Here is a 22,525-nt window from a genome sequence, read left to right as displayed (position 1 = left end):
CGAGAGGGTTATGGGGAAGCATTGTAATCGACATAATCGTGGTTGGTTTCCAGATTGAGAGTGCAACAAATGGAAGTAAGACCGGTGAATTGAAGGCATACCAAAGACTAAAGAGCCATGGGGAGGTGAGTAGGGCAAATTAAGCCCAATCAGTAAGGTACTGACACATGGAGCAAGTAAGATGTAGACGAAAGTACATAAAAACTATAGACTCCCAGTTAATGTAGATCCAAGTTCCCGTAACAAAGTCAGTATTAAAAGATAGCCTTCAGCTTCACAGGGAGCAAGTAAGATGCTTAAGGAAGAACATTTAAAAAACATAGACACACAGGTAATGTAGTTTCAAGATCCTGCATCAAAATCCAATATTACAAGGAAGCCTTCAGCCAGAATTACAAGGTAGCCTTCAAATTTTAAGTATGACCACAAGATGAAGCTCTAAGCTTGATTGTAGATAAACAGGCAATGTAGATCAAGGGCCTGCAGAAAAAGCCAGCCTAAACAAGTAGCCTACAGTACTAATTGTGGCTCCTAGATGGAGCTCCAAGCTTAGTCATTTGATTTGGAGTCTCCTAAACTAGGACGAGGGAAACACCGAGGATGGGTAGTGGCAGAGAGGATGGGAAGATGGCTGCCAAGGGGCGAGAGAAGACCCTGAGGAGAGATTATAACAAAAGGGCACTGAAAGCTAAAGCCATATCAAGAGAGCACATCTGCTGGACAGATTTCCTGGAGGGCCTCAACGACCCCTCTCGGGAGATCTCCAACCACCCTGTCTCCTTTTTCATTCCCATCAGCCTGACCGAGGATCACCAGGTGTTCCATTCTCTAAAAACGCTCAGCTGATCTCACCCAGCATGCACAGCGGAGCTCTGCTCACAGTCCCGAGCAGAGGCCGGACTATAATCACCCTGGCGGCTGCCTCCTGAAACACAGCAGAGGCACAGGGGTCACAACCCAAAACACTGCTCAGCTGTTTTATTTGCAGTAGCCACTGAAATATGAAATGGGACCTGGGCCTCAACAAATGAGAGGAAAAAGAAAGACTGAAGCATCAACTGTACCCTTCAAGAGGACCATCTTGTTAAAAAAGCAGATGTTTCTCATAAAATTGGACTCTGAGGAACAAAGCTGAGACCTCTCGTAGGGTTGTCTTGACTGAATGGCTTATGTTGTTTGGGTATGATAACCTATGCCATGTATGCGCATTGTGTATTGGTGGAGTCTTTGTTTCTGTCTGCATAAAACCGCTAATATAATTTTGAGATTGTATTTTTGCCCTAGTCTCCGATATTGGATGTTTCTGTTTCATTATTATACTGTTTAAGTCTAATTATTATTTCTTTAATTTGATTACCAGTATTGATAACAGGTCTTAGTAGAATTTTAATTAGCTGATGTTGCTTGTGGGGCTTTTCTGTTTTGTTGTTTTGCTTCTAACTCAAAAACCTGTCAAGAGTAAAGATTCTTGACCACTTAAATAGGAATGGTGCACCCACAGTTGATGGCCATGCTCATTGTAGATGGGTTTAAGGATGCCCTAAATAGGATGCAAAAGCACAAAACTCCTGAGAAGGATGACATACCAGCTGACCTATATGCATCAAGAAATACCCAGAGTGCCTGTAGATGAATTGGGCATTATTGAGGAGGTGCAAGAATTGTTTCAACTTCCCATCTTCCAGAGAGAAGCAATGATCATTCTGATTCCTAGAGCAGAAAAGGATCACACTCAAGTATCTTCATATCGACCCCTGCCAATGCCAATATACCACTCAACAAATCCCAAGCCTATAGACTCCTGCAAGCAATAAGAATCGTCATCCATGGTGATCAGGGTTTTTCCTGCCAGAAACACAATAGCAATATTTGGCGCACATTATACACTCACTGGAGAACTTGGTGGAAGACTACGCCTTGGCAACCTGCGACATAGAGCACACCTTTGACATGGTGGCCTGGGAAAATACCTTGCTTGTCATGGGACAAGTGGGATTTGGGTCTACTTTCATTGGCTGGGTCAGACTCCTTTATGCTGAGTCTATGGCAAAGGTGTGTTTGGGGGTTGGAGCTTGACCTGCTGCACATTGGTGAGGGGTACCCATGAAGGCTGCCCTTTGTCTACTATGCTGTTTTTATTGGTGGTGGAGCCACTGCCTTGCAAACTGAGAGATGTCATGACACAATTCAGCATACGAATTGGTCTCACAAAAAACATTGGAACCGATTACGATGTCAGGTAGAACTGCTTCCGCCCGACACCATCTCATACACAGGACCGAATGACACTCCGTTGGCAGTCCCAATGCCTCATTAGGTAATGACTCAACACTGTTCTGTCACATTCCATCATTTCCCTATGGGAGCATGCATTAGGGCCGTAAACTGGCCATAGTGCATACACCCTTTGGGAAATGGGAGGTGATTTTTATCCCTGCACCCCATGGTAGACACCTCAAGGTGCCTGCCATGGGGTGCATGGATCAACAGGGGGTGCCACAGGTGCCCCCTCAGCCCCCAACGAGAGGCTGCACACACAAGGGGGGCCTGCTGGGGGCCCCCAAACATGCTTTCTGACATGAAAACCATGCCGGGAACCATGCATCTTAATCCCATTGACAAAAAGGCCCACCCTTTGGGATTATGAGCTTGTTCTGACTGGCCAATGGGCTCCTTGAGCCCATTAGAAGCCATCTGGAATGACCGACCGATTTCAATTCCAACCGGCTGCATCTTAAACAGCTGGATTGAATTGAAACCGATGATAGCAGTCGGAAAGCCTCCAATCGAAAATAGAAGGCTTTCCAACGACATTATAATCGCCCCAAAGCTTCACCATACACAGACATTGGTTTACCTAAAAGACCCAGTGTAATCGGTCCCCTTCCTCCTCACTGAACTGGAGAACTTTGCAAACATTTCTGTATTAAAAAGAGCAAATGCAAACTCTTCCTTCTGGGTGGACTTGGTGGGCTCAAGGATGGTTCCCTCCCAAATCTGGGAATTGAATGTGAAACTAAGAACTTTAGGTACTTGGGGATCAAGGTCACTTATCATTGCAGAGTACAGTTCATCCTCAATCTCAAGAGACTTGAGGATAAGGTGTTTGAACATTTTGTGGACACTCTCCTAGTCCATTATGGATAGAATATCATTGACATTCATGGTATTTCTTTCACAATGCCTCTATTTGCTGCAGAAGGATATGTAGTCATACCCTTTGACTTGGTCCAGGAATTTGACAGATTTATTGTGTTGATTGTTCAGTGTGGATAAGTGTGGCTGGGTTAAACTAGACCCATTCAAACTCCTCTGGTTGAAGGATTGGCTAGACCTCCCTGACTTTTTTCAGTATTAAGCAGCAACACAGCGACAAAAAACGTACATTGGTTTGACGATTATGAAAATGGGAAAAGTATCTTCTGGTGGGCTCCCATTTACAGCATACTTTGTCTGAAGCCTTATAAAGTGGAAAAGCCTCTCCAAGTATGCTCCATATTTGATCCAGGAAGTGGGGCAGGTCTGGAAAAAATGGCGACTTCTATAATTATACAACCTCTATTCACATTATACATTCGACTTTGGTAAATTAAGTCTTTCAATGGCATGAATACGGACCTGTAACTAGCCAGGGGGTGGGAGGGGGTTTGTTGACTGGATGGTGATGTGTTCATAAATAATAGGCTCCAGCCATTTCAATAGGCACTAGAATCATTTTGGATGGGCTGCACATGGTTTTTCCATTATGCTAGGATGACCCACATCACCCGAGAGATCTCAACTATATTCCCTGAAGCACCCACAGAAACAAAGACTATGTCACGTTTACAAAGCCTTGCAGGAAGCATGCAAGTGAACACACTCTCTACACAGCCTTACTACACGATGGGGAGGCACAGATAGGGCCATGAGAAATTAAGTAACAAATGTCTAGAGCCAATGTCTGACCTGGAAGTTAGCTTGCAAATAGACAAAAACAAATCTTCCCTAACACACATTTTTATTGCCTATTTCATTTTCTACACCAACACTACTTTATTCACAAGAAACTCACACTAAACTACCTGGGCACATCATATACCTAAGTGCAGATCACAGTGTGTAACTTTCGTGCATGTGCTATGGAGCTGTCCCAGTTTTCTGGATTCTGCATTGAGTTCATGGAAACCTTGTGGACAGTAACTGGCACATTACTCACAAAGTCCATAAAACAAAGTCAATTGTGGATATTCCCCAATAGAAAATACTGTAAAATGAAATTACTTATGATATACCTGTGAACTGTGCTAGTGAAAAGACATATTGCGGTCCAATAGAAAAAAACGATATAACCCAAAGTTTATTTAATGGCAAAAGTCTTAATGAAATGGGCCATAGCTGATGAACTGCACATAAAGAACTCAAGAATGGTTGATAAGCTGACAGAAGATTTATCTTTGCGAGCAGAGATGCTTGCAAAATCGATTAACTCCTGGAATAGTAGGACACCTTGAAAAAGCAACATGATAAATAGTAGAGTACTCAATAGCTTAAATTGGAACTTGGTTGAAACATTGAATCGAAGGTGCGGGTGTGACAGAATGCTGTTATACTCTGTAAACTATGTATTTTGGAGAATATTGCGCTTTTACTATGAAATTGTTGAAAATCAATCAAAAGAATTTAAAAATAATTGTTCACTCTGCTGTAAAGCAGGTCATGGATTTTCTGAGAGGTTTCCTTCTGGAAAGCATTCAGAAAAGGGGGTGGTGATGAACAGAGTGTCTGAATTAAGCAGACCACTCTTACCCAGTCCAAAGATCAGGGCTTGATCCATCACCGTTATTTATCTCACTGCCCCATCCCAGCTCAGAACCTGGCTATATGCAAATCAGTCTGTCCCTGGCCCAGTGCATCATGGGAACAGGGCAGACTAAACTACCAAGCCAATTCTTCACCAGAAAGGAGACAAGCTACCGGGGACCGGTTTCTGGCATTCCAGCCGTCTTCGGCCCGGCTTGCCTGAATCCTGATGGAGCAGTGAGAAAGGGACTCATGTCTGAGTATACCCTGCCACACCTATAGTGGCCAAAAACGATTCAGAAAAGGGGGTGGTGATGAACAGAGTGTCTGAATTAAGCAGACCACTCTTACCCAGTCCAAAGATCAAGGCTTGATCCATCCCCGTTATTTATCTCACTGCCCCATCCCAGCTCAGAACCTGGCTATATGCAAATCAGTCTGTCCCTGGCCCAGTGCATCATGGGAACAGGCAGACTAAACTACCAAGCCAATTCTTCACCAGAAAGGAGACAAGCTACCGGGGACCGGTTTCTGGCATTCCAGCCGTCTTCGGCCCGGCTTGTCTGAATCCTGATGGAGCAGTGAGAAAGGGACTCATGTCTGAGTATACCCTGCCACACCAATAGTGGCCAAAAACGATTCAGAAAAGGGGGTGGTGATGAACAGAGTGTCTGAATTAAGCAGACCACTCTTACCCAGTCCAAAGATCAGGGCTTGATCCATCACCGTTATTTATCTCACTGCCCCATCCCAGCTCAGAACCTGGCTATATGCAAATCAGTCTGTCCCTGGCCCAGTGCATCATGGGAACAGGGCAGACTAAACTACCAAGCCAATTCTTCACCAGAAAGGAGACAAGCTACCGGGGACCGGTTTCTGGCATTCCAGCCGTCTTCTGGAAAGGTGCATAACTAACTGTGGGTGGAGAACTCTGCTCCACCCGCGAAGCATGCAGATATTTGCCTACTCCGCCTTCCTCGGAGATTGCGAGGTAGGCAAATCTCCGCACACTCGGCAGCAGTGCGGAGCTGGCCTTCCGCAAGCCTACTAAGATATAAGTTACATGTAATTAAAAAAAAATAAAAACCACTTACCTGTTTACCACTGTGTCCCCAGACTGCCTTCCTCCTCTTCCTCGTCATAGGAGTACTGCTTGAGAGAACTGTGCATGTGCTTGCGCCTGAGCATTTCTTGAAATGAGTTGCATAGGCACGCGCACATGCACAGTTCTCGCAAGCAGCACCCCCTTGGCGAGGAAGAGAAGGAGGGCAGCCCAGGCACGCTGCGGTAAACAGGAAAGTGTTTTTTACTTTTTTTTCAGTTTCAGTTTCATAAACTTTATTCGACAATTAAGTCATAAAAGTGTCACATAAAACATACATATATTACAGGATAAAATCTCATACAAAATACATTTATATAAATATTTAAGAAAAGATTAAACTCCACAAGACTAATGTCGAATATACTATTGGAATAAAATACTCACTAAAATCATTTTTTTTAAACAAATGTAAAGTGTACAGTATTTATAGGCTAGTTGTCACTGCTCCTGACTCAGTTAATCATGATAAAGACAGCCCTCCCATTGTTTTGATAAACTCCAAATGATCTGGATAAAAACTCTTCTCAAGTAATAATCAAATTATTTTTGATCGAATTACCCAGGCTCATTTTAAAAATGTTGCCATGGCTATAGCAATTGGGGGACTGGGGTCTGTACATAGTATTCTTAATGCCTCTTCATGTCTGTGGGTACCAATTTGTTGACAGACTGGTTTCACCCACTTTTTCCGAGGTGCAGCATACAAGGGACAAAAAAACAAGAGGTGGCTTGTAGATTCTAGTTTGTCCCTGCATCTAGGGCATTTATCATCAGTTACCCCCACCCATCTTGCTGTAAATAACCTTGTAGGAAGGGTGCCTTCCATAAGTTGGAAATAGAGCTTACGGTCAAATGGTTTCTCTATGGCGTCTCAGTACAATTCCTATTCTGGGTAAGCCTTAAATTCAAGGAATCGCCCTGTAAGGTGAAATGAAAGGCCTTTTGTGCATGTTGTTGAAATAACCATCTTCCAGTATATGGCCTTCATATGTTTTTTTAGATGGGAAAACTGCACAGTTCACTCAATCCCATTCTCACTAACAGGGATCTAATTGCCTTCAGCCAGCTTATTTTGTGAAAGCAGTTCTTTTCGATAATTTCCTTGAGACATCAGGTGTAATGGTGTAGTTCCTCCGTAGTCCATATTCTGCGCCAATACAATAATGGTCGCAGAATAGCCAGATCTTGTACTGCTCTCTTACCAAGATCCCAGAGTAAAGGTGTTAGGGGGATGCTTTGCGGGACACTAGTAGCTTTGCGCAAAAATTCATTTTCTACTAATGTCATACGTTTCAGATTTTCAAACCCATATAGTTCAGCACCATAGAGGGCCGAACTTAACACCTTCATCCCATAAATCTCGAGGAGTGGACTGATAGGTTTCGTCAATTAAGTTTTGAACCTTTTCAGAAGAAGACCTGACTGCTGCTGGTGCTTTAGTATAGTCAGATCTAGTTGACTATTCCAGCGCATGTCTCTCTGCAGGGTGACCCCTAGATATGTAAAAGCGTCAACCTGCTCTAACGGGCATTTATTCATGTATATACTTCCTCTAAAGGGTTTAAAAGACTTGGAAGGTTTATGTTCGTTAAGAGACATAAACTTTGTTATGGTGGTATTTATTATTAGTCCGCGCAGTAGGCAGAAGTCTGTGAAGCGCCGGAGGGCCCGTTGGAGACCACTCTGTGTTTTTGAGATAATCAAGGTGTCGTCCGCAAACATGAGGATTGGGACGCGATTGCCAGCCATCACAGGGGCATCAGTGGGGACCAAGGAGAGGTAGTCTGCCGCCTCATTCACGAAGAGCGAGAACAGGGTAGGTGCCATGACGCAACCCTGCCTCACTCCCCGCTCAACGGGGAAGGCATCCGTAACCTCTCCCTGCCTTCCCCACCGGACCCTAGCGAAATTGTCCTCATGCAAGCGGACTACCAAGGTCAACAACTCCGGGGCCATTCCCAGCTCCTCCAAGACACGCCAAAGTTTACAGTGCGGCACTAGGTCAAAAGCCGCCATCAAGTCGACGAATACAGCATACAGTGCTCCTTTCTCTAGAACCACTGTCCGCCAATAAAGAATGATAAACCGAAAGACTTGATCTATCGTGCTAGTCCTGGGGCAGAAACCGGCCTGGAGAGAACTCAAGATATTCTCTTCGTCCATCCAGATCTGTATCTTTCCCAAGACCAAGCGACCCATGATTTTTTGGATAGAGTCAATCAGGCTGAAAGGGATGTAATTGCCTGCTAAGGACTTATCCCCTTTTGTGTAAACAGGCATGATTTCTGCTCCCTTCCATGAATGGGGGACAGCCATCCCTTGTGCTATGGCATTTGATAAGTGGGCAATATATAATTGTCATCTTTCCCTATCATTTAGAAATAGATCCGCAGGTACGCAATCCATCACTGGGACTCGTCCCTCAGTTACTGAGTCTAGCGCACTGGCAACATCCCCTAAACTAAAGTTGGCATCTTCATAAAATGTAAAAGCAAAAGCCCCCTCATTTTGAATACCTTCTATGTTAGTGTATTGGGGCTTAAAATAGTCGATCCATGAATTTTGAGGGACATTATTCTGCGGGCTATCAGCGCACCCACCCCCATCCCATTTAAAAGTATCCCAAAATAACTTCGGGTTTTTAGCCAAACACGCCACCTTGAGATCCTGCCACTTGCAGTCTTCCCATTCTCTTTTTGCACCATACTTTATTTTCCTATATTTACCTCGAGCCACTTTTACTATGTTGGGATTCCTAGATTTTAATGCTAGGCCCCGCTCAGCCCAGGCTTGCCTGCAAGAGTCATTGTACCAGCTCTCTGTTTTTTTCCTTAGTTTTCTCCTAGCCAAGCTCGGTTTGCAGAAATAGGTTTTAAGGTTGGTAATGAGATTAGCATGGGCTTCTACAAAAGGACTATACTTCATCCCGTTAATTAACCTGTCCCCAAAGTAGCTAATATCTTGTATACACTAGCTTTAATAGCAGTTAGTGTTTCAGTGTGATCAGCAACTTTGCACACTTAAGGTTGCCCTCGTCATTTGTTAAAATGATTTCTGGGGCTATTAGATCATGGGTCACACCTACCATTCCCTCTAGGCCCAAACTTAACAGTGAGGTCAAGGGATTATGGTCGCTCTCTATGCGAGTCTTTACCTTCAAATCCACAAGAGAGTGCCAAAGCTTTAGGTGGACAAGCAAATAATCTATATTACTTGACCTTACGCCATTATCATAGTTTTTTTTTGCCCGTCCTGTCTGACGGTGTTCGGCCGTTAGCGGCCCTCAACTGATTCCCCCGACAGGACCCATTCAGGTGCATTGCGGCCTCAGTCCATTTACTTATTGGCTTAGTTTCAAGTTGGGGGACACCCCATCTAGAATCTTCTTCTTCTGTCAGATTCAGGTCATCGAGCCCTAGAGGCTCAAGAGTTGTATTAAAGTCACCCGCGATCAGTGGCAATACATTAGTTGGCATGGTTTCAATCAGAGCTTCTAAGGCTGTTACTACCTGAGATTTTTTCCCCCCGGGTACGCCTCTAGCATAAACATTAATGATGTTAATTTTTCGGCTAAACGGGAAGCTAAATCTTACTGCAAGAATATCACAGTGTGAGACCAGAAGAAGTTGAGTACTACAACCTAGGTTCTGCTTAACCCAAATCACCAGTCCTCCTCCAATTGGCGACCCTTTTGCCTTTTCACAGCGGGTATATAGAAGTTCAAGTAGACCAATCTAAACACTGGTTCAACAGACCAGGTCTCTTGAAAGAGACAAATATCAAATTTATCAATAAAACTCAGCCAACATGGCTCAGCTAGTTTAGGCCCCATACCCGCCAGATATTAATGATGTCAGGTAGACTGTACTCGGAGGCGTACCAGAAATCTCACCACCCATTGTAGAAGATTTATGCTGAGGCAATATAGTCAGATCAGTGGGTGGTGAGGGACTTATCCTACTCGTTATATGCCGAGATGGTAATTTGCCGCCCTTCTGTGTAATAGCTACATTTTCTTTATTTGACTTAGAACCCACCACACCTGCCTGTGGACTTACGTAGTTGGTCAATAGGCCTGTACTCCTGGCTACATTTTCATTGGGCAATAGTATTGTACTCACACTATTGCGGCGATCAGGTATTTGCTGTCAGTCGCAGTCCTCCAACCCTGATAGAGCATCAAACCTATTATATAACCTTATATTCCGTAAATGGTTCATTGCCTCACCCACTGGAAAGATTTCCTTTTGTGAAGCCTGCACGGATGCATAAAAATAAGTTAAGGGAAGTGGTTGAATTAGGGACGAAAAGTCTTTTTGGGGCCAATTACAGATGTATTCAACACATCTCCCGCCCCTGAAATTAATAATAATGCAGTCCACTCCAACAGACTTTGTCTGCCTACCCACCCAATTAACTCTTTTAGCAAATAGAATTTCTGCACATATATGGATTGGTAGTGGCCGATTAGCATTAACCCAAAAGATGCACTTGTTCTTAAGTTCCATATATGTCTCCCTCTTTCCCTGATTCAAAGGCGGAACCCCGCCAATACTACCACATAAGGGGCTGATTCAGGGGGGAGTTCTATGGTTGGTATACTAGCAACAGTATGAGCTGGGGGGGATTTGGACAATAATTGAGGTTGCATAGTGGGTTTACTAACTTCTGCATTTTGAGCCCTATCCCTCTGTACTATTTGATTAACCCCAGCCAGGTTAGCTGAGGGAGTTGCGACACAGGGTACTAAGGGATCTTTTGCTACAGTGCTATTGCTACCTTTTGGTGGAACGTTAGGATTTGCGCCCACAACACTTTGCCCTGCCGCATTTAGCTGTATACAGTTTGGTCCACTACCCCGATTTCCCACCCATGACTGGACTGAAGCAAATGAGAGTTCCATGCACCAAGTCTGGTTTCAATGGAGTCCAGTCTATCGTATATCGGGTGACATATCTTCTTGACAGTAGATTCCAGCCTTTTCCAGAAGGATGGGCCCAGCTCACCCAATGCTACACCCCCCACACTTGGCAATAAATAAGCCCCTTCATTAGCTGATAGCGATGGTATAGGGGAGGTGAAGTGCTTGGGGTAGGGTTCTCCTTGAGCACAGCCTCATTTACACTTTTTGCTTTTCTTGCTATTGATTGCACTTGCGCCCGGGACGTTTTCCTTTTGATGTTAGACCCTGCGGATGCTGTACTGCACCCGTTTTAGCATTACTGGCTGACCTGGTCTTGATATTAGGTGAAGGCAGCCTCTTCGAGGTAGTATTCAGGTTAGTCGTTTCCATTGGGATATTAGGTCGTGATTCCGGAGGTACCAGGGACCCAGCTGGCTGTGAAGTATAACTTCTCTCATCCCCCCCCAAAGAAGACAACGTATTCTGGATATCAACCTGCTGAGGGACAGGTGACCTAGCCCTTGCCAGACTTCCCATTGAGGATCTCTTATCAAAGGGGGTGTAGTCTCTTTTCAGTTAGTTCAATGTCTTTGGCCAAAGCTGTTGACACTCTTACGAGGAAATTATCCAGAGTGCCCATTAAAGTCCCGCCAGTGGATTTCCTACCATTCCCTCCTACAGTTGGGGAAATGGCCATGATATTTGCAAGGGGTGAGTCTAGCTCCTCTTCCAATTATAAATAAACCCCACTCCAAACTCTGCCAGCCAAAATAAGGTTGCTTGCACTCACTGACCTTGCATGCAGCTGTTAATGGGGTGGCCCGTCCCGTCCTTATCCGTGCTTGAACGGGCTTAAACGGGCCCGCCCTTGGCCCGGGCTTCGCCCCGCTTGTCCCGCGCTTGTCCCGTGATGCGGAGGGATGCGCCTCCTGACGCTGCTGCTGCGTCAATTGGTCATGCCGCCGCTGAGGATGCCGGGGATTGTAGTCCCAGGGCGGCGGTGCTGGTGCTAGTGGCGTCTGGTTGCGGTAGCATTAGAAAAAGGCCCCCGATACGCTTCTCGAGGCAAAGTGACTCTCAGCGGTGTCGGCAAAGGACAGTCTGTTCCCTCACTCCAGGTAAGCCTCCATAATTGCTGACATTTTAGTGCTGGTGTTCTGGGTCTGTGCCCTGTGTACAGTTTTTTGATTTTGAAAAATCTGATCTGAGAAGTTTGCACCCCAATCACTCTTGTAGTTCACAGCAGTTGCTGGTCCAAACCTAAACAACAAAGATAGTTGACGAGTATAGGCGCGGCACGGCGGAACCCTTACTTTTTTTTCATTACTTGTAACTTATATCTTAATCGAGGTAGAGAGCTGGGTGGCGTAGCGGAGCTCCCCGGAGTTCCACTGAGTTTGTTTCCAACTCCGTGGCCCTCCGCATAGCCCCGCTGTTGGCTACGCCCTGGGTTTTGTATAACCCTCTTTACAGACCTTGGGACAGATGTACGACCATTTGCTTTTGCGACTTGCATATTATGAATCACAATTTGAGAATCACAAAAGCAAATGTAAAACAGTGTCAGAGACACTGTTAGCGATTGCCAATGTGGTCGCAAAATGCAAGGCTTATGAATAATAATGAGCCACTCACAATTTGCGACCCCATTGGGAGTGGCTGGCCCTCCCAGGGATGGATGCCTGCTGGGCTCAGCAGACCTCCATGTCTGGGACTGCTTTTCAATGACATCAAAAATTAGAGATGATGAGAAATCTTTGAATATGATAACAGTCCTGAAGAAGGTGTTGAAAAGATAAAGATACACCGAAAGACGTCAAAATATACCTGGATTTTGAGAAAGTATTTGTGTTAATAATTTTGCGGAATGCATATATTATGCATATGAAAAATTGTGTAAACAGGAAATCAGTTGATATTAATTTTGAATTTTGGATGAACTGTTTTCTCGGATACTAAAGTGGCAGTATTTGCACTTACTATATACTTGAAATAATAATATCATGATTATTAATAAATGTTAATCATCATACAAACGATTTTTAAATACATTTTTAGCTTTTGTTATGTTTTAATATTATTGCAATTCAAAGCAGGTCTTTTTTGCTATTAATGTAATAAAGTATACTTTTTTCAATGACCTGGTGATGATGTTTAATGGTGGAGTGTAGTCCCTTGTGGTTCAGTGCAAACAAGTGGTAAGATAAAAACGTGATTACAAAAGGGAAATCTTATTTTGTTTACTGCTTTTCAGTGAGGCAGTTATTTTTTTTTAAATGCAGCCTGTTTTCCTTAAAGTAAAATGGGATGCATTTAAAAAAAATGAAACATTTTCATTTCATTTTTTTAAGGGCAGATAGTGGTCCCTGAGACCATTGCCTGCCCTTAAAAACATTTAGGGAGCCAGTCTCGGACTCCTTCCCATTTGCGACTCGATTACTACCCTCTTGAAAAGGGCTGTAATTTGCAATTGTTTTGCAACTGCAATTGTGGTCGCGAAACATTCTTACATAGGGTAGAGACTCGCTATTAGGAAGGGACGCCCTCGGCATGCCCCTTCCTAATAGCAATTCCTAATTAGTGAGTCGCAAATAAATTGCAACTCGCTAATTAAGAATTGTACATGGTCCTGTAACATTTTGCATGCACAAATGGGTCGCAAACCCGCTTGTGCTTGCAATTTAGGGTCGTACATCTGGCCCCATACCCCTTTCTAATTGCTGCCCATGTGAAATAACTCCATACATGGCATTGTCCAATAATTCTCATCACGTCAACCCTTTTCAGTACCCCTATTCTTCAAGTCCCTGTAACAGGTTGAACATCAGGGTTTAAGGGGTTAGAGGGCTCCCTGAAATTTCTAGGAGGATATTAGCAGGTCTTGGCTCAGAGGGTAGTCACTATTTTAACCATGCACACATATTGTGATGCAAACCCATCGATATCTGTATGCTGAAATTGTGGTTAGAAGAGGCTCATTTTTATTAATTTTCTGGAAGGAATGCAAAACTGCAGTCTAGATTTGAGGTAGGCTGGCAGATTGCCAAATATAGCTATTTATGGCTTGTGGTTAGCAATTTAATTCTGCAAGCAACTGAACACCAGTTCTACTACCTAATTAGAAGTGTAATTAGAACAAGGTAACACTCAGGAGAGGGAGGGAAGAGGGAATCAGATATTGTGACTCACCCTCCTCATGTACAGTGTCACAATCAAGAGAGAGTCAACCTTGAGTCATCTACGGTGGCTCCACTGGCTATCGGGGAAATACCATTTTTTCAAAGGAACTGTCAATATGGATTCCAAAGTGGTATTGGGATGATCGATCAATGTCTCAACTTAACCTGATCTTTGGGAAATACATGGTGGCCAAGCATTCTGTACTATATCCAGACTTTATGGATTTGACTATGGTCTTTGACTGTGTTAATCAGGCTAACTTCTGGCGATCCATTATTAATATGCAAATGGATCCATCCCTAGTCCAATAGTTTGTCTACTTGCATACAGACTCTTAGGCTCAAGTCAGGATTGGGGAACAAAGGAGAAGTCATTGATGAAGTTAGTATTGGTATGGTGTTCCTCAGGGTTTCGTTTGAGCCCTACTTCTTTTTATTTTGTACATAAATGTTCTTATTAGGGAGCTTAGTTAGTGCACCACAGATGTGCCTTTGGTGAATGGTGCCTCCATACCAACATTATGTAACATGGGTGAAGCAGTGTTAATTGCTTAAACCCCCAAAGCATTGCATCATCTAGTGCCCTACTTTGTCAATTTTATGGCCAAGATGGCATTATTAACTAATTCTACTAAGGGGCATATTATCAAGAACGGTGTAAAAATTATCGCTGGTTTAGTGGCAGAAAACTGCAGCTAAAACTGCAACAATGGGTTTGTTAATATGCCCTGGAGAATTCCAATAGAAACCCATGTTCACACCAGAACATGGACTTCTATTGGGATTCTCAAGGGCAAATAATCAAGCCTATTATCGCCATTTTAGCAGCAGTTTTCTGCCGCTAAACCGGCAATAATGTTTACCGCTGATCTTTATAATATCTATGCCCCCAAGTCTTTTATAAAGACTTGTGGCCCAAAGCGCATGCAACCCTTAACTATTATGGTGGGTAAGAAAGTGTTGTTATCAAGCACCAGCACCTTCTCTTACCTGGGTTCACTTTCAGCTTGTCTGGGACATGGTCGGCGCATATCGCACAAAGTAGGACCATGTTTTCTTCGGTTGTTAGCTCTCTGCTAAATCTCCCATCGCCCAAGGGAGAGCGGGTTCTCACACCCATCTTCAAAATATATTCAACACTATCTGTTACTATGGCAACTTATGGAGCAGGCATATGGGGCCTGGGTTAGTCAACAACCCTCCATAGGGAAGGAAATGTATTCTTTTGGAGATTGTTGTCTGCCCCTGTGTCAACCTCCTATTAACCAACAAAACAACTGCCAGTACCGGGTATTTTTCAAATAATTTTTATCTGACCTATATGAAACAAACATAGGGGTCCGTTTTTTTGTTTACTTCACTAGTTTATTTATTATTTTATGCACTAGTGGAAATTTTTCTTTTTTGTTATATTTTCATTAGAAACCAAGAGTTGGTGTATATCCACAAAATCAATACAATGACATATTTACAAATAATACAAAAACACAATTTGTCAATAATTAGACCACACATACAGACTTACACACTGGCCAAAGTACATTCATTCATCTACATTCATCCAACAAAAAATAGTACAAATCCTAGCGGTCTAATGTCAAAAAACTAGGCATAAATCTTATATCAATTTCTGAAAATGTACATATATACAATATTCACAATTTTACAATTTTTGAAATATTTACACCTTCTTTTGATGAACCTATTTAAACAAAATTCTTTTGTTTTTTTGACAAAATGACCTCACAACTGGTCGACGCGTTTCGAACTCCCCAATTTGGAGTTCTCCTCAGGACCAATAATCTTGAGTTAATTGGACCACAAAACACTTGGCGTAGTAGACGTGTGGAAAACGATAAACAACTTAAGCCAATGCGAATGATGTTATTTTCAAAAATGATGGTATTTTATTCCCAACCTCGATATACGGCAGCTCAATAATCAGTCAACTGAGTCCTCAATTTTCTGGACGCCAGCACTACGGAACTAACCATTTCCTGGTGTGCAACCTCCAGCATTTATTTGCCACACTGAACTAGGTTTAGAATTTCTGAGGAATTTTATTTGCTGCCGGCCAATTCTCTTGTGACTTTCTATCTGGAGCTCAGAAGAAGAAAAATTAACTAGAGAGATAGTTTTAGACTGTTTGGCCTGTGATAGGAATCTTTCAATCCCCTGGATAGCAATAAATCTCTGTAAGCTATTGAATTGCCTGATATCTTTTTAGCTAGAATGCCGCGGGCAGTCCCTGTCCGAAAGCAACTGCAAGTCTTACAGCTAGAGCGAGCCAAAGAAGAGAAGATGAGGGCTGAAAGACAAAAAATAAGTATTAAGCATTATTTATATCTTAATCCTGGGGCCATTTCTACTAACTTTCTGTGGAATACTAATAAGAGCTGGTAAAGGCTTTTATTGTTCAGCTTCCAGGTTGGTATTTGTTAGGTTTGAAAATCCCATTCCTTCAATGCACTTGTTTAATGTTATATTAGGTTATCAGTGTGTGGCTAAATAGACAACATTTGTATTCATGTTATGCAACCCACTGAGTTATCCCTGTAATGAGCAGGCTTCAGTTAGTGAGTGTGACTCCATTTTGTATTTCTTAATCTCTATTAGGCTGCTTAGACTGTGCCTGAACTAGGCCTCATCACTCGTACTGCTTGCCTCAGCAGAACACTGTATTTTGTTATTATTTTCTCTTCTGTTCAAGGCTGTTTCTCGACTTACTAATAGACCATTCTGCCCTCGCATACCTATCTGAGGGTGTTGTCTGCTCCCATGTTAGGAGACACTGAGGCTCAGCATGGTAACCTTGAGTTGCCAATAGCATGTACCCATCTGGCAGGTGGTAGCTCATCCCTCTGTGCCCTCTTTGTTCAGGTTCGGGCGTGGTTGGAGGCTCTGGGGAAGAATCATTACGTGTTGTACATTGTTGGGGGGACAGTCCCTCAGCAGACATATCAGGGTGCAGGTCAGATTGGACTCCTCTGTAGAGTATTGCTAATAAATGTATGTTTGTATTCTCTACTGTCTGACTGACTCTTCATTCTTAGGAAGGCAGATCAGGTGGTTGTAAGTAATCCGGGTGGTCCCTAAGGGCCACCTTCTTCAGTTGGTGCCCAAACAGGGATCCAGCAAGGTTGACCCGACTCACCCAAAAACAGGTTGCAGGGTCGGGGTTGCGTCCGCTCGGTCGGGCGGATCGGGTTATCCCACATGATCGAGCCTGGTTCTCGCAGCTGCCCGTCTGATCGGACGACTCCTCGTCCAATGGTCATCGGCTGGGGACCTGAGAAGGCAGTTGCAGTTGACCATTTGGTCCGAAGAGTCGGCACTGGAGAATGATTTGACTCGACCTGAGTGCACCAGGTGAGTGATTGGATTCTTGGAAATATGGCTCCATCCTTGAATGGCACGAGCCTGCGTGCTGTGTCTTGATACAGTCTCCTGACTGTCTTGGTGCAGTTTCCAAACAATCTTGATTGAACAGCACGAGCCGTTGGGCTGTGTCTTATTACTAGGCCTGGGCAGCAAATTCCGTTCCTCTCGCGGGGAACTCGAAATTGCCCATAATTCTGCATTCTGTGACTTCGCGAAATTATGTGCTTGTTCGCGTTCTCAAAATGCGTGTTCACAAGATATTTCCCCCCGAGCACGCAAACAGCAATTGCGAACAGGAAAAAAGCATAGCGAACAAGCAATTCCACGTGTTTGTGGAATTTCTGCTTGTTTGTGGAGATTTTTTACTGTTTTGCGGAGATTTGCGAAACGCGATTACGCAAATTCTGCCCACCCCTACTTATAACGGTCTTTTGGGCTGTCTTGGTTTGAACTTGGTGGGTTTGCAGACCCTTGTAAAAGTCATAGAGTGTTTGAGAACAATCTGCCAGATCAACTGGTAATTTGGTCTTCTCTTGAAAAGGACTGGGGCTGGAGCCGGTCTTCTTGAACTTGGTTACAGTCTCCGGACTGCAGTGGGGGGTTTTCGGACCTTTTTGGTTTAGTTCTTGAACTATTTTTCTCTTGTTTATTTTTCCTTGTATTATTTTTGTTGGTGTTATACTTGTCCATTGGGGACAGCGTCTGTTTCTTTGTTAGACCTGGCATCATTGGCGTGGGTCTACCTTCCTCTCCCCTCTTCCTATGTTTTATGTTGGCTGGATTTAGAGGCTCTTGGGGCAGTGCCACGGCTAATCAATGGCACAGTGAGAATTCTCATTGTGTAAAGATGACTGTATGAATTAGGATAACCATTATACCTAGATCTGTGTAGCATGCTCTAACAGCGAGTTACCCTCCATTTTATGGTTACTACTGTGAAACAATCTGTTATCATATGTCAGAATGGGCGGGTTGAGGATTACCTTCTATAATCCTATCTGACCCCAGGAACCTGATAGGAACTTTGAGTTTGATATGTTTATGCTCAGGATCTCGAGATACACCTTTTATTAAGGACCATTTATTAATCCCATGTATGGAAATGCCTCTTCTGGAAATGCACTAGTTTCTTACCTAAGCTTTACTGTAGGCTTCGTTAGTATGTGTATTGGCCGTCTGGTTTTGGAGCAGCAGGGCCAGCTGGGTCAGACCTGGCTGGAGAGACAGATCGGTATTCCGTGCATGGGCAGGGGTGACTCTTTGATCTGAGCAAGGCCGTGCCCCGCAAGGTGAATGATGGCTCTACCTTCCATGGGGTGTCTGATAGCCGTCCCCCTTATTCTGAAAGGGCAGGATGTCACCTCCTAAACCAAGTGCTCCCCGACCCCACCAAACTGGTTCTGGCAGGACTGAGTGATTTGTGACTGTAGAGAACATAGGGCCAGATGTAGGTAACTTCCATTTAGCGAGTCCTTAATAGCAATTATTTCCGAATCGCTTTTAAGGACTCACTAAATGGAATGTAGGTAGGAATCACTAAAATATTAGCGACTCCTTAACATTCCTTAATAACGGATCGGTAATTCTGATTCATTATTAAGGAATACCTAGCCATTCATTCCTATGGGCTAGGAGGCCCATAGGAATGAATGGGAATAGATTCACTATTAGCTATTCGGTATTACAGAATCGTTAATAGCGGGAGGTATTTCAAGGGTGCCAGGGTGTCCAAAGGACACCCTGTTTCACCCCTGAAATGTGCATGTCGGAAATCCTGTGCGAGGAATTCTGTGTGCAGGTGTCCGTCGAGTAATCCGGAGCCTCTGGTTCTACTGTGAGTAACGCTGAATTTCAGCCTCTGCAACTTTGCTGAATCTGTGTAGGCCTCTGCAGCTAAGAGAGAGCTGCCTCCGCTGAGAGCCCGCCTGAATTTGACCCTTTGCCACTTTGCTGAATCTGTGTGGGCCGCTCAAGCTAGGAGAGAGCTGCCACCACTGAGAGCCCACCTGAATTTGAACCTCTGCAACTTCACTGAATCTATGTGGGCCGCTGCAGCTAAGAGAGAGCTGCCACCGCTGAGAGCCCGCCTGAATTTGAACCTTTGAAACTTCGCTGAATCTGTGTGGGCCACTGCAGCTCAGAGAGAGCTGTCGCCGCTAAGTGCCTGCACCTTTGCCAACTTTGCATCACCCTTCACCCCGTGGGCCGCTGCAGCTAAGAGAGAGCTGGCGCCGCTGTGTGCCCGCACCTTTGCCAATTTTACATCACCCTTCATCCTGTGGACCACCGCAGCTAAGAGAGAGCTGCTGCCGCTGAGCGCCTACACTGTTGCCAACTTGGTATTATCGTGATCCGTCCTGTGGGTCATCGCAGCTAAGAAGGAGCTGCTACCGCTGGGTGCCCGCACTTTTACTGACTTTGCATCATTGTGATTTTTCCTGTGGGCTGCTGCAGCTGAGAGAGAGCTGCTGCTGTTGAGAGCCCGCACCCTTGCTAACTTTGCCTCATCCAAATTTGCCTGTGGGCCGTCGCAGCTAAGAGAGAGCTGCTGCCACTGACTGCCCGCAGCTTGTTCCCCATTGTCGAGGATTGCCGCTATAATCTCGTGGGTAGGGTGTTTAAATATCGATTACACTAATATCGATGTAAAAAATATAGTTGTATAAGTATCGTTTACATAAATATCGACACCCTATACCTAAACAGGTAAGTACATAAATATCGACTCAAAAATATCGATGTAATAAATATAGATGTTAAAAATATCGACTTTGTAAATTAATTATAATTACATTAAATAGTTATTAAATATAAGTACAATTAACAAAATACTATTTTTGACTAATTAACTACACTTTTTCATTATAAACTTAATAATTGTGTACATATACATATATTTAACACTAAAATTATATAACAACAATAATACATACATTTATTTAAAATAATATAAATATTATTAGTTAAAACATTTCATAACGAAGGGGTAAAAAATACTATTCCCACTCCAAATGATGCAACAGTAGGGAAAGCGCGTGATAGCGTAGGGGTAAAAATTAGTATTCCAACTCCAGAGGGTGCAACAGTAGGGAAAGCGTTGGATAGCGTAGGGGTAAAAATTACTATTCCCACTCCAAAGGGTGCAACAGTAGGGAAAGGGCTGGATAACGTAGGGGTAAAAATTACTATTCCCACTCCAGAGGGTGCAACAGTAGGGAAAGCATTGGATACCGAAAATTACTTTTTTGTTTGAGACTATCCCACTTGGTTTCAAAAAGGAATGGCTGGTTAAACTACAGAGTGTGATAACATCTTTTATCTGGACGTCAAAGGGCTCTCGGATTTCATGGAAAAAACTAAGGAGGAGAATTAATAAGGGAGGGTTGGCGGCCCCAGATATTCAAATTTATGCATGGGCTTTCTGTTTAAAAAACTGTAGGATGCTGTTGGGTACCCTACCTAAATCTCCAATTGGAGAAATGTTTGTTTTTTTGCTGAAAAGGTCTGGATATCATGATTTTGGTTTTTTATATAAGTTCTCAGACCCTAAATTTTTTAAAAAGGTGAGACTCAAGATTTTGCGGGACTTGGCAGAGATATGGCATAAAATCAGAAAGGTAGTAAAATTGCCTTATTTTAGCTATATGGCGCCAATATGGGAGTCTCCTGGCGCTCCATCTTGGACAAAAGATGCGTTGGCACTAAACCTGAAAAAGGAACCTGCTCTGCAAAGGTTGAAAGATTTGTTTCCAGATGGCAAACTTATATCAAGGAGCTTATGCCAACAAATGTGGGGACCGGTTTTCTCAAAATATAAATACTTACAGATCCAAAGCTGGGTAAATGACTTGGAAACAGAGATTGGAATTGAAAATGACTTTGAGTTGAAGCTGGAGACAGAGATTTTTAAGAAGGAAGTGGCTTTTTGGTATTGGGCGATATTAGAAAAGGAGGATGGACCGTTTGTCTTGCCAGTGACCCTGTGGATGGATAGCTTGCCAAGGATCGCGACAGAAAACCAATGGCAAGTAACTATGTCTATGCTTTATAGTATCGTTAAACCTGCAAACCTAAGGCGAAATCTTTTGTTTACCATCCACAGGGCATATTGGTCTCCATATAGACTCTCCAAATTCAAAGCTGGTGGAATTGTTGGGTGTCCGAAATGTAAAGCCCTAAATGTGGATGATTTGCATATGTTTGTGTCCTGTCCAAAAATAATGCAATTCTGGATAGATGTAAGTAATTCTCTCTCCAAATCTCTGAACCAACGTATTGAGGTAAGCCCTGAATTAATTATTACGGGGAGACACGACTTAGAAAATAGATTTATGAATAATAATGTTAGCCTTATTTTTTATGCCATGTTGCTAGCGCGCAGAGAGATATGCAAGTTATGGGTTTCACCGCTTAGTCCTAGTTTAATGGATTGAATTTTAGCCATGAGGTATATGGCTAAGCTTGATATTTTAGACCATTCTAAGAGAAATCGAGGATTTTGGATACCTTTCCTTTTATGTTTTGGTTGAACACTTTGTGTTAATTTCCGATGATTAAGCCCAGGCCTATCTCGCTGGTACATGGTACTCCAGGACGAAAAATAGAGTTGGAGGAGGACACACCTGTTGAGTCAGGTGGCCAAGAGGGGCAGTCCAGAGAAAGGCCAGACTCAAGAATAGGTGATGTCTATGCCCCATCACTCTAAACCAGCCTATGAGATAAAAAGCCCAGTGGTGGTCTAAGATAGAAGTTATGGGTGGCGAGGTGGCAAATGAGGGGAAAAAAAAAAAAAGAACAATAATACATACATTTATTTAAAATAATATAAATATTATTAGTTAAAATATTTCATAACGAAGGGGTAAAAAATACTATTCCCACTCCAAATGATGCAACAGTAGGGAAAGCGCGTGATAGCGTAGGGGTAAAAATTAGTATTCCAACTCCAGAGGGTGCAACAGTAGGGAAAGCGTTGGATAGCGTAGGGGTAAAAATTACTATTCCCACTCGAAAGGGTGCAACAGTAGGGAAAGGGCTGGATAGCGAAGGGGTAAAAATTACTATTCCCACTCCAGAGGCTGCAACAGTAGGGAAAGCGCTGGATAGCGTAGGGGTAAAAATTACTATTCCAACTCCAGAGGGTGCAACAGTAGGGAAAGCGTTGGATAGCGTAGG

This window comes from Lissotriton vulgaris, chromosome 3_1, assembly GCF_964263255.1.
Source record: "Lissotriton vulgaris chromosome 3_1, aLisVul1.2, whole genome shotgun sequence".
Lineage (NCBI taxonomy): Eukaryota > Metazoa > Chordata > Amphibia > Caudata > Salamandridae > Lissotriton > Lissotriton vulgaris.
This window is presented reverse-complemented; position numbering follows the sequence as displayed.